Source organism: Gobius niger (assembly GCF_951799975.1).
Source record: "Gobius niger genome assembly, chromosome: 5".
Classification (NCBI taxonomy): Eukaryota; Metazoa; Chordata; class Actinopteri; order Gobiiformes; family Gobiidae; genus Gobius; species Gobius niger.
The window spans coordinates 25,427,714-25,441,248 of NC_136856.1; the positions used below are offsets into that span (position 1 = coordinate 25,427,714).

Here is a 13,535-nt window from a genome sequence, read left to right on the forward strand (position 1 = left end):
GTTCATAATTCATGTTTATATTTCATTGGGTTTTTCATTTCTTAAAAAACTATGTAAAATAGGGGAGAACGTATTTTTGGTTCCGCTTTAATTTGAGTTGCTACGGGGACAGCATAGGCGTGGCACAGAGCAACATGAGGCCACCGGCACCCACATGAAGCAGAGTCCGAGAGAGAAGCCAATTAAGACTAGAACTTTATTTCCTTGGAGTTTAAGCGGCCAATGAGGTATTTTATTGAAGCTGTGTGATATTTTGTGATTATTTGTGATATTATTTTAAGTTTTATTGTCTTAACTTTTTAGTTCTGACGGCATTGTACTGGCATGATTACGGCATGTGAAGACATGATAGCCAAATAAATGTCTGTGGAAACCAGAGGATGACTTGAGCCTTGATTAACTCTGAGGGAGTAACAGTCAGAACTCAGCCTACATCGTGCTGGAGAAGAGAGAGGAGAGAGCGGGGCCAGACGCAGCCGCGGAGCCGACAACGAGCAGCTCGTTAAGGAGTGACGTCGCGCTCTAAGCATCAAAGGAAAGGCCGACTGCATGCGCGGACTGCATGCACGGACAACCCAAACCAGAGGCAACCAGGGTCCAGGAGTGCAGCGTGGTTAACCTACCCTCAAGTAACACGTTTAAAACAAGTTAAATGTGAAGAAGTGGACTAACCTAGCTAACTTTAAAGGGACTCTATAAGTGCATTGAAGGGGTAACCTGCTGCGGTCTTAAGTACAAGTTTAAGTTCAAGAAATTGCTTTTGTAGCAAAGAAACTCATTAAGCATATTTAAGTTGAATTACAAGTGTTTTGACCATTTTAAAGGGTACATCAAGGTACTTAAAGGGCAAGTCATATCTTTTTATTTGACTTGAAGTTATTTTCTGTTTTGTAACAAGTGAAGAAGATTTATTATTTTGATTTAAGTGTTGTAATACACATTTAAGTTCATCGTTTAAAGAGAGATCTTTTAAGTTGATTATTTGTAACCACCCTTTGAATGGTATTTAAGTTGAGTTAAAGCTACTCACAACTAAAGTAAAGACATTTTAAGTTTAAGTTAAGTAATTAAGCCCAAAGTTCATACACAAGAAGAATAGTGACATGGCCGACCAAAAGGACTATGACACTGAAGCTGTGGAGTTGCTGCAAGAAGTAAGTCCTGAAGAAGAAACTACAGACACAAGCTCAACAGGCCAAACAAAGTTAAGTACTGGTAAAGCTTCTGCAGAAGATGTCTTGAGGAAAAGTTTGAGACTGAGAAAACTCACCGAGAAAGGCCAAGCACTGCGTGATGAAAAGCTGAAAAAGCTTCAAGCTTGCTTCACTCACAGTTATGACAAGTGGAAAACTGCTGCTAAAGAAGCCAAAAGAGCACTTGATGCACCTGTTAGCGCAAGTTTGCAAACTCACATCGTTCAAGTCCGATATACCTGTGGAGAGGTGAAAGATGCCTATGAAGACCTACGCAGTTATGAAACTCCGGATGGAGACACCCGCCGCAGAGTGGACACATGTGATGCAGTTTCTCAGAAGATCATACGACAAGCACAAGAGAATCTTGCAGCAGAAGAAGGTGGAAAGGATATAGAAAGATCCGCTCAGTGGAGTGAAGCTGGCTCAGTGTTCATTTCAGCAACCTCCCAAAGATCCAAGCACTCAAGTAAGTTGTCTGTCAAAAGGCAAGAAGCAGCAGCAGAAGTGGCTGCAACAGAAGCTACTCTCAAGGTGATGGAAGAAATGGAACGTGAAAGACAGAAACTTGAAGATCTGGAATTGGAGAATAAACAAAGGCTTGCAAGGCAAGAAGCAGAGAACGCTGAAAACCAAAGAGCTTTCGAGCAAAAGAAAAGAGAGCTTGAACGCTTAGAGACAGTTAAACAGATGAACGCTGCTAAAGCACGGCTGAAAGTGTATGAGCAAGAAGGCAACTCGGATGAAGAAATATCTGACCTTCTGCATGACAAGAGCAAATCAAGAAAGACCACATCAAGATCAGTAAGTCATGCTGAACCCAAGTTTGCACTTTCAGTACTCAATCCAATTGCTAAGCCATTTACTATGCCACAAGACACCACAAGAGGGCGACCTACAAGCGATGCCACACAGGAAGATGGAACAACAGCACTGGCTAAAGCATTAGCAGAGTCCATCAACATAAGCCGTTTACCAGTTCCAGAACCCGCAGTTTTCAATGGCGATCCTATCAAGTACAAGGATTGGAAAATGTCATTTCAAATGCTTATTGAAAGAAAGAACATCCCAGTCAGTGAAAAGATCTACTACCTACGCAAGTATGTTGGTGGTCCGGCAAGAAAGGCTGTTGAGAGTTACTTCCTGTTGGGAACAGACACGGCATACCATGGAGCTTGGGACACTCTGGAGGAAAGATATGGAAGTCCATTTGTAATCGCCAAAGCCTTCAGAGATAAGATTTCGTTGTGGCCGAAGATTGGAACAAAGGACAGTGCTGAACTAAGAGAGTTCTCAGACTTTCTCAGAGGTTGTGAAGCAGCAATGTTCCAAATCAAGAGTCTCGAAGTCCTAAACGACTGCAGTGAGAATCAGAGAATGCTCAGCAAGCTTCCTGATTGGCTTACAGCAAGATGGAATAGGAAAGTCATTCAGATTGAAGAAGAGTGTGGTTCATTTCCAACATTCAGCAACTTTGTTGACTTTGTCACAAGAGAGGCCAAGATAGCTTGCAATCCAGTGACCTCGTTGCATGCACTCAAAGCAAATGATTCTGAGAGGATGAAGACTCCAAAGGTTCGAAGTGTTGGAGCAAAGACATTTGTAAGCAGTGCAGAAGAGAAAACGGAAACAAAGAAGTGTGTTTTCTGTGAGAAATCCAATCACAACATTCAGACATGTCGAAAGTTCATGGAAACGGCAATAACTGAAAGAGTGAAGTTCGTACAATCCAAAGGACTGTGTTTTGGATGTCTCAGCTTTGGACACCTTTCCAAGAAATGTGAAAAGAGAAGTATCTGTAATACATGCAAGGGAAGACATCCAACATGTTTACATGAAGAACGAGACAGAGAGTCCAGAAAGACTAAGGACAGTGAGAAAGAACAAAGGGATACTAAAGGGATGAAAGAATCGAAGGACACCAAACAAACTAAAGAACAAAGTAAAGAAACAACAAGCGAGGCTATCTCAAATCGTGTGATCCAAAGTGACAAGAGTGACCTCACGTCCACAATCGTTCCAGTTTGGTTATCCACAACAAGCAACCCGGAACATGAAACACTGGTATACGCCCTTCTGGATAGTCAAAGTGACACGACATTTGTTCTGCAAGAAAAGGCAGACGTTCTGGACACAGAGAAGAAAGATGTGCAGTTAAAGCTCTCCACACTGTCGTCCAAAGACTCAGTCGTTCCAAGTCAAAAGCTATTAGGGCTACAAGTTAGAGGCTTCTACTCGACAAAGAGAATCCCTCTTCCCATGACCTACACAAGAGAGTTCATCCCTGCCAATCTAAGTCATATTCCCACACCCAAGACAGCAAGAGCATGGCCTCACTTAGAGCACCTCGCAGAAGAGATTGCCCCTCTGATTGAATGCGATGTTGGTCTGCTCATAGGTTACAACTGTTCACAAGCACTGGTACCGAGAGAAGTTGTGTCAGGACAAGACAATGAGCCCTTCGCCCAAAGAACAGATCTTGGCTGGACAATAGTTGGAGGTGTTGATCCATGTGTTGACTATGGAGATGCTATTGGATGCAGCCACAGGATTATTGTCAAGGAAGTGACACCCAGCCCAACATCTGAGCAGTTGTTGAAGGAAGTGCACTACATTTGTCGCACACAAGTCAAGGAAGTAGTCACACCATCAGATGTCATCAAGGTGCTAGAGTCCGATTTCAATGAGAAGAAAGTGGAAGACTCTCATTTCTCCCAAGAAGATTTGCGCTTCATTTCAATCATGGAGGAAGGAGTGAAAGTACAAGAAGATGGACATTGTGAGCTACCATTGCCGTTCAAGGAAGACAGACCAAGTCTACCGAACAACAAGAGCTGTGCAGAACATCGACTCAAATGCCTCAAGAAAAGGTTTGAAAGAGACAAACAGTATCACAACGACTACACAAAGTTCATGAATGAAACAATAGAGCGTGGAGATGCAGAAAGAGTGCCTCCTGAAGAACTGTGCAAAAGCCCGGCATGGTACATACCGCACCATGGGGTGTATCATCCCCAGAAACCCGGAAAAATAAGAGTGGTGTTCGATTGTTCGGCAAAGTATGAAGGAGTCTCGTTGAACGATCATCTGTTGACAGGACCAGAGTTAACCAACAGACTGGTAGGAGTCCTGTGCAGATTTCGGAAAGGCCCAGTGGCAGTGACATGTGACATAGAACGCATGTTTCATCAGTTTAGAGTCAGAGCTGAAGATCAAGACTATTTTCGCTTCTTGTGGTGGGACAATGGAGATTTCCACTCTACTCCGTCTGTCTACCGCATGCGTGTACACCTGTTTGGAGCCGCCTCATCACCAGCCTGCGCAAACTTTGGTCTCAAGTACATTGCGGCACAAGGTCAAGGACAGTTCAGTGAAGTGACAATAAGGTTCATTGAGAGAAACTTTTACGTGGACGATGGCCTGATCAGCTGCCACTCTGAAGAAGAGGCAATCCGTCTCGTAAACGAAGCGAAGCAACTCTGCTACACTGGGAAATTGCGACTCCATAAGTTCATTTCCAATAGCCAACAAGTACTCGACTCTCTTCCCAAAGAAGATTGTGTAGAGACGGTAAGAAACCAAGACCTTGCATTTGGCGAGCAACAGATTGAAAGAGCTCTAGGCGTGAAGTGGTGTATCGCCTCAGACCATTTCCAGTTTCGAGTAGTTGTGAATGAGCGTCCACTCTCCAGAAGAGGAGTGTTGTCAACTGTAGCTTCCATCTACGACCCACTCGGGTTTTTGGCGCCTTTCGTTCTACTTGGCAAGCAAATACTACAGCAAATGTGTCGTGACAAGGCAGACTGGGACGAACCACTCTCAAGTGAACTCAAGCCACGGTGGGAGTCCTGGTTGTCGGATCTCAAGAACCTTGCAGAAGTCAAGATCGACCGTTGTTACCTTCCAAAGGATTTCCAAGCAGTTCAGAAATATGAACTCCACCATTTCTCAGACGCAAGTGTTTCAGGATATGGAGTTTGTACCTATTTAAGAGCCATCAGTGAATCAGGACAAGTCCATTGCTCACTTGTATTCGCCAAGTCCAGAGTAGCACCCAGCAAGGTAACTACAGTACCAAGGTTGGAGCTGTCTGCAGCAGTTGTCGCAGTACGTGTAAGTGACATGCTTAAAGCAGAATTAGAGCTGGAAAACACAGAAGAATTCTTTTGGACGGATTCGCAAGTAGTCTTGGGATATATCAAGAACGAAGCAAGACGCTTTCATGTTTTCGTAGCGAACCGCATCCAACGTATCAAAGAGAGTACTCAACGGACACAGTGGAAGTATGTTGCATCAGAGGACAATCCCGCTGACCATGCGTCTCGTGGACTGAAAGCCAAAGACCTCATTGCTTCCAGCTGGTTCAGTGGACCAAGTTTTCTCTGGCAAGAAGAGCTTCCCAGCGGAGAGATCAAGGTGGGAGAACTTGACGCAGAGGACCCAGAAGTACGCAAAGCTGTTGTGCACCACACGCTAACAAAGATGGATTCTCTGGCAGAACGTTTTCTGAAATTCTCCAGCTGGTCAAGACTAGTCAAAGCTATCGCAAGGCTCACCAGATTTGTGAAAGAGTTTAAGAACATACAAAAGAGAACTAATGAAGCCACAAGTCTAGAAGAAAGACAAGAAGCTGAATTTACAATCCTAGCCATTGTACAAAGATCAGTCTTCTCCAAAGAAATCAAGGAACTTCAATCCAGACAAGACTTGACGAAAGACAAGGCAAGTAGGCTGTATCGACTCAATCCCTTCCTGGACCACAAGGGTATCCTCAGAGTGGGAGGTAGATTAGAGCAAGCTACATTGCATCCGCATGTCAAGCACCCAGCTATCTTACCAAAGACCTGCCACATAACAAGGTTACTAATTGGTCACTATCATCAGCAAGTGCAACATCAAGGGCGTGGCATGACGATAAACGAACTAAGAGCAAACGGCATTTGGATACTCGGATGTAGTCAAGCAGTAGCATCCTATATCTACAACTGTGTCAAATGCAGGAAATTCAGACGAGGAACAGAAGAGCAGAAAATGGCAAACCTGCCCAGCGAGAGAATGGAGACAACTCCTCCCTTCACGTATTGCGGGATGGATTGTTTCGGCCCGTTTTATGTTAAAGAAGGAAGGAAAGAGTTGAAACGCTATGGACTGCTGTTTACGTGCTTGTGCTCACGCGCAGTACATATTGAGTTACTCGACGATCTGTCAACTGACGCCTTTCTAAACTCACTCCGAGCTTTCATCGCCCTACGCGGAAATGTGCGTCAGCTTCAGTCAGACCAGGGCACCAACTTCGTTGGAGCAAGACGTGAGTTCCTGGAAGCAGTCAAAGAAATGGACCAGGAAAGCCTGAAGCAATTAGGCTGTGAGTTTGTCATGAATCCTCCCTCTGCCAGTCATATGGGTGGAGTCTGGGAGCGGCAAATCCGCACAATCAGAAGCGTGTTGACCTCCATTCTGGATCAGTCTTCTCGAACACTAGACAGTTCATCGTTAAGGACCTATCTTTACGAAGTGATGGCTATAGTAAATAGTAGACCCATCACCCCACACCTACTCAACGATCCTACCGGACCTCAACCACTTACGCCCAATCTTCTTTTGACCATGAAGTCGTCAGTAATACTACCACCACCAGGAGACTTTGTAAAGGAGGACCTGTACCTTCGCAAGAGATGGCGTAGAGTTCAATACCTGGCCAATGAGTTCTGGCACAGATGGAGAAAAGAATACTTAATGAGCCTACAGCAAAGACAAAAATGGCAGAAAACAAGGAGAAATGCACAAGCCAACGACATAGTGATCATAAAAGATGACACAGCACCCAGAAACGATTGGAAACTCGCTAAAGTCACCGCAGTGTATCCAAGTGAAGACGGATGTGTTCGTAAGGTGCAGCTGCTAATCAGTGATTCAGCATTAGATGCCCATGGAAAGAAACTCAGTAAACGAGTACACTTGGACAGACCGATCCACAAGACTGTTACACTTTTAGAAGCAAACTAGTCCCACACATATGTTAAGTTCATTATAGTAGAAATCACAAGTGATTTGGTGGGAGTGTAGCTGCAGTCAAGGCAGATTTAAATATTGTATTTCATAATTTAATTGTTAATTAAAAAGGACAAATAATTCATACAAGACAATACAGTTCATAATTCATGTTTATATTTCATTGGGTTTTTCATTTCTTAAAAAACTATGTAAAATAGGGGAGAACGTATTTTTGGTTCCGCTTTAATTTGAGTTGCTACGGGGACAGCATAGGCGTGGCACAGAGCAACATGAGGCCACCGGCACCCACATGAAGCAGAGTCCGAGAGAGAAGCCAATTAAGACTAGAACTTTATTTCCTTGGAGTTTAAGCGGCCAATGAGGTATTTTATTGAAGCTGTGTGATATTTTGTGATTATTTGTGATATTATTTTAAGTTTTATTGTCTTAACTTTTTAGTTCTGACGGCATTGTACTGGCATGATTACGGCATGTGAAGACATGATAGCCAAATAAATGTCTGTGGAAACCAGAGGATGACTTGAGCCTTGATTAACTCTGAGGGAGTAACAGAAGAGAAGTGTAGCTTTAAGCTACACTTTGAGTTTGGTTTTAAAAATAGGAAATGTGGGACATTCCCTGACAGTGAGAGGGAGATTGTTCCATAACTTACAGGCCTTCACAGACAGAGCATTTTGTCCAAAGGCTGTTCTTCTAAAAGACATCTCACAGTCATCTCTAGAGGAGGCCCGTGTCCTGGCACCACTGTCTTGGTTTAAAGACGTCCGACATGGGCGGTGGGGCTAATCCATTTAACACTTTGTAAACAAAACAGGCATATTTAAAATTCTCTAGGTTTAATAGATTGTGTTTTTGTAAAATGTTACAAATGTGGAAGGACACTGACTTTTTATAAGGCATTTTTATAGAGCGATTATATTGATTTGAGTGTGTAGGGTATGAGGGTTTATTAATCAATTAATTTGTATATTAATTAATTAATAGGTTGTAGATTAGCCTTAAAATTTAACGGGGCACCAGTTCGGAAAGCGAACAAAATAAGAGTAAGAATAGGAGGCTAAACTACAGATTTATCTGAAGGAAATGAGGTCTTGGACGTACACATTGACCCTTATTCTGGAATAATAAACACAGACATTACCAAAGCAAACTGTGGTTTATGGAGGTTTAATGATCAAAATCAATTAACAGACGGCATTGAATATTAAAGTGCAAACAGAATAACCTAGAAGGCTAACAGGATGAATAATCAGATAAAATGTTCTAAAATTGTATCTGAAAGTCAATAAGGTGGTTTTCTGAGAAGTTATGTGAGTCTTATTGAGCTAGGTCTATGAGCTTACGACCGTGAGAGAAAGGCTTTCCACTCCAACTGTGGTCCGGCTTCCAAAGTCCTGGTGTCCGACGGCCTGTGGTCTCTCGCGTGGCGATTCTCAAGCTGAGGCAGGCGAGGCTGGGGTCTCTCTCCAGCTCCTCGGGGCCTTGGGGTTTGGATTGACCAGCTAGACTCAAATTGGTTTCGCTGAAAGCTCAGCGATCAAAAATGTTGTTGTCTTGTAGGAAAAATGCAAATCTTCTTAAAAGAAATAACTGGTAGTTACAAATCACGTCAAAATGACGGGCTCAAACTTAAAGTTCTTGTGGTCCATCTGAGACAAAGGAGAGGTCAGAGTTCAGCGGGGGATGTCATCCTGCCGTCTCTCCTTCTCCAACCCTCTCAGAAGCGCGTTTTTTAAAGAAGAACAAGGGTAAGGGCAGTTTCTGGCTATTTCTCCTTCCTTTATACCAAGGGGGCGGCCCCTTTTTCTCCGTGGATTCGACCAATCGGTCGAATTCAGTCCGTAACTCGATATGACGATCCCAAGTGGGAATGTCTTTGGGAGAGAATTCAAGAAATACATTTCTATTGCGATAAACACATTAACAACTTCACAACTTTCCAAACAACATTTCGACAGTATGTTTGTACATTGCGTCTTTGTTGACCTGGGGAAGAATTCATCATTAGAACAGATTGGTTGAGTTCATTCTCACTGTCCATGAATTGAAGAATTGGCTTATTACTCAAATCGGATGTTTGAGATTCAGTCTTTAGTCCAATTCGAAGGTCAATACAGAGTTCTCATTTCTGGTTGTGAGGGTTAGGATAGATCTTCACAGTCTTAATTTTGTCCTGAACCGCCATTCACAAGACAGGAAGTGAAGACCATAAAATGGTCTGGGTCTTGAAGTGGGGGTTTTTGGTTATCTCTGGAATGCGGTAACCACGGTGAAGAGCAAAGGTCATCCTCAGATGCTACAGTCCCCCCTTCGTGGCAGTCTCCACCCTACGGCGGAGGTTGGCACGCCATTTCCGTGATGTGATGGGATGGCCGTTGACTGAAGACGATGCCCGATGTTCATTGACACAGAGTCGGCTCAGGTGTTTGCTAACTGTGGCAATATTAGGCTAAATGTGTGTAGCAATAGGCAAGTGTGTTTACAGACTAGGTTTAGTCTTACGTGTTTGTTGCTGTGGCTACAATCTTAGCTAGAAGCTACATGTGTTGCATTGTGTGCAACTATGACTTAAGTCCTAAGGGTTCGACACCTAAATTTGGAAAAGCGGTAGAAGCGCTAAATTTACTGAGGCGGTCCATTGAAAAACGAAGTCTCTAGAGTTGCTGATATCTAAGGCTGCGAGTTCACCAAGATTTCCTTTACAACAAAAGATTTTGCAAAATGGATTGAAGAGTCTTAAGCAATACTTGAGCATTGACAACTGACTACTGATTGAATTGTACTCTGTTGTTCAGAGTTTAACTGCAATCAAACTGAAAACAAAGCCTCAATAGTTATGACAGCATGCATAGAGGATAGCAGAGGTTAGTAAAAGTTTAAAGTAGCTCCCCCCTTTGGTTAGAGAAGGAATTGCTATTGAAAAACTTTAGTGATTGCTATTGACACTGAATAGACTGGCTAGTGTCTATTTACAAACAGGAGCTGTGTTTCCTGTTTATTTACAAGTGTGCATCTGGAGCACCAAGTTCATCTGTCCAGTGGACTAGATGTTTTGTTTCAGAGCTTGGAGGCAGTTGCGATAACTTACCTTGTTCCCTGATAACTTACCATGCCATACTGGTTTGGTAATGGCAGGTGTTAAGTGTCTCTGCTTTTGGAGATCGTTCTGTTTATCTCCAAACCTTTGGTTTGTGGGCTTTACCCATTTCTTCAGACCTGATGTCTGACATTGGCTGCAGGTTGACCTGTTAATCGTGCCTTTATCATTTGCATTTGTACATGCATGTGGGCAGCAGGATTCCTTTTGCCTTATTTCTTGCATTGTCTGAGTGCCTTTGTGGGCCGACAGAGAGGATTTATGTGCTTGAGCCAGCGCTACCCCCCTGTGGTTCGGGTGCACCATGAGCATAAGAGAAGTGAGTGTGTCCGGGCCAGGCTGGATCCGTTGGCGGGACCAAAGGCCGAAAACATGAGGTAAGGATCGTTCACAAGCAGCGTCTGTGTTAGGGACGACATTGGAGAAGGCATCAGACCGAGGTGTGGCAAGGTCTGATAAGAATGAGCAGGGAAGCTCAGAAAGGGTGGAGGAGGGGGTTGAGGTGGCCAATGAGGCAGCGTGAGGGGCCACAATAGAAGATAGGGTGGGAAGGGTGGGAAAAGGCTGAACAGAACCTGGCCGGGTGAGCTGGGGTTCTAGGCTAGCCTTTACAGCGTTGTCATCAATGACTGCCTGCTTGGATAAGATCTTCAATGAACTTTGAAGTTCATTGTTTTGTCGGGGGTCACAAAGGTGACCTTGAGTCTTCTCTGGGTGCATTTGTGGGCAGTTCAGCTCAGGTAGAGCTGTGTCCCTGCACAAGAAGTTGGTTTGGGGTCTCCAGAGGCTGTTCTGAGACTGAGTTGGGTCAGAACCTGACTTCTTGTGTTTGTAGTCCTTATGTTTTGGGACAGGTGTATGTGTTAGAGTGGCACACTGAAAGATCTCACCATAGTTTCCTGGATGTGAGAAAGGCCAAGGTTTCAGCACCTGTGCATAAAGTATTGATTCTTTGAAATCAATAAGAGGCTCAAATCGATTGAGGAGATCCTTTCCGATAAGGAGAGGCATCATATCAAGTGGAGACACAAAGAATGGATGGACCACTGTCATCGGTCCAATTGTCAAGCGAATGTACGCCATTTCTGTGAATGCAGTTTGAATGTCTGCATATGGCTGGATTTCAAGGAAGCAAGAGTGAAGATTTATTTTTCTTCCTTTATGTTGTAGTGCTTCCTGAATTTCACTAAAAAGAGAGACTGACATTATGCTGACGTCAGCACCTGTGTCAAGGATTGCTTCCTCTTGGAGAGCATTCTCAATAGTGGTTGGCATGTAAAATTATCCAGCCAAACCTTTTTCAGTGAGATTACACAGAAAACGTTTGAAAGGTTGTTTAATTGACATTTTATCACAGCTCTGATGGATTAAAGGGGCTAATGAGGATAGCTCAGCTTTACCATCATTGTCTGGAGTCTGTTCAATAAAAGTGTCATTTTCATCACTGAAGTGAGTCAGATCAGCTGAGCTGTCAAGTTCACTGACTTGGTTTTGACAGCCATGATTCTGATTTCTTTCAGGTTCTCCTGACGAGAAGAATTGAGAATTTTTGTGTATTCGGAGATGCTTTGTGCTATCCCGATTTTCTCTGTTCTTACTGTGATGAGTGTAATGACCCCCCTGTTGGAGATGCTGCTTTGATTGGCACTGTTTGCCATAGGCGGGGTTTTGCCTACACTCAAGTTCAGGGCTGGAGAGCAGCGTTTGCTTATGCTTCTCATTTGTCTGTTGACATTGGGCCGGTTTTACTTCACTTTTGCGTTTCTCTGCTGGAGAAGAACGCATGTTTGAACTGCTTGACTTGCAGTTTTGAGTTCTTATCTGTTGTGAGTTCTTTAACTCGAGATTAAGAACTGGGGAAGGTTCTGGATGTTTTATCATCGATTGTTTGTGTTTCATGAAAGCACGCATCGCTAGTTCACGAAGCTGGTAGCTTGTTTGAGTAGCGGGATCTGCGGTGATGCCAAGGTGGTACTTTGTTGTGGGATGAAGATTTAGAACAAAAAGTGTTTTAAAGTGGAGATCTTCCTCCATCTCAAGTTCATTTGAACTAAAGTAGGCATCGCGCAGTCTGCAGTAATAAGCCTGTGGAGACTCTTGTCGAGTCTGCTTCACATTTAAGGCTGCAGTTAGGCCAGTAGTCAGGCAGTTTGAGAACTCTTTTATGAGAGCTTGGCAAAGGCAACCATAGTCTGCCTTTGTGTGACGCGCCTGTCTATCAATGAAACTTCCCACATTTCTACTTGAAGTAAACCTGATTAGGTAAATTCTATCTTCTGTCGTAGAGTCTGGAAATCTACGCAGGTAAAAGTCAATGTCATTTAAGTAGGTGCTTGTGTCGATAGCACCATCAGACTTGGGATCAAAGCGAATGACATGTCGTGCAATTTTGTCAAGATCTTTGATTGGAACACGATATCCACGCTCAAACTCACCAGTGGAGATCTTGACGGGATCGTTTGTTTCCTGTGAAGCATAACATTGATCAGGTGGCTCAGGGATGAGCCTGTCCAACCGCTGCAGGTGCGGTGGCTTGGGGTTCAATGTTAAAGCAGGTGGGGGAGAAAAGTCCCTTAAGAACTTATTTGTTTTCTCCTGAAGTGTTCCCAGGGGATACACTTGAGATCTCACTCCTTGTTCAGGAGGATCTTCTTGCTCTCTTTTAAAGCTCTTTTCTTCCTCACTGATCGTGCGCTGTAGCGTCGTGTGATCTATTTTAATCTGAGCTGCTGTAAGCTGGCTCTGAATGTGAGTTTGTTTTGTTTTGTCCTTTTCTTGGTTTTCTTGGAGAATCAAAATTTCCGATTTTAAATCTCTTACCTCTAGGGTGGCTTTATTGAGAAGGCACTCAGACCTGTTAAGGTTTTGAGTCGTCCTGTCTAGCTCAGCATGGGCTGTCACTAGCTCCACTTCTCGTTCCGAGAGCGTTCTGCTAGTTTTGTCAAGTTCTGAATCTGCAAATTTCAGTTCTTGCTCTTGCTCGAAGAGTTTTTGTCCTACCTCTTGCTGTTGGTTTTCTAGATGTTTAGTTTCTTTGTCATTCATAAGCTTTGCATTCTCTTCTTGGAGAGAGGCATTTTGTGATGCAAGTTCATCATTTTGTCTCCTTGTGTCTGTCAGTACTTCTTGTGTTTGTTTAAGTTGTAAATGCATTGCAATTGCCATTTTAGCTAACAATGTCAGATTCTCCTCTTGTTTTCCTGTAAGTGATGTTATACTTACTAAAGATG

General features: G+C 43.5%; 1 protein-coding gene across 1 annotated transcript in view; it reads right to left on the minus strand.

Moving 5' to 3' along the window:
• Nucleotides 1–13,535, minus strand: part of afg2a (AFG2 AAA ATPase homolog A) — a 145,195-nt gene that overhangs the window by 45,821 nt on the left and 85,839 nt on the right. The window lies entirely within an intron of this gene.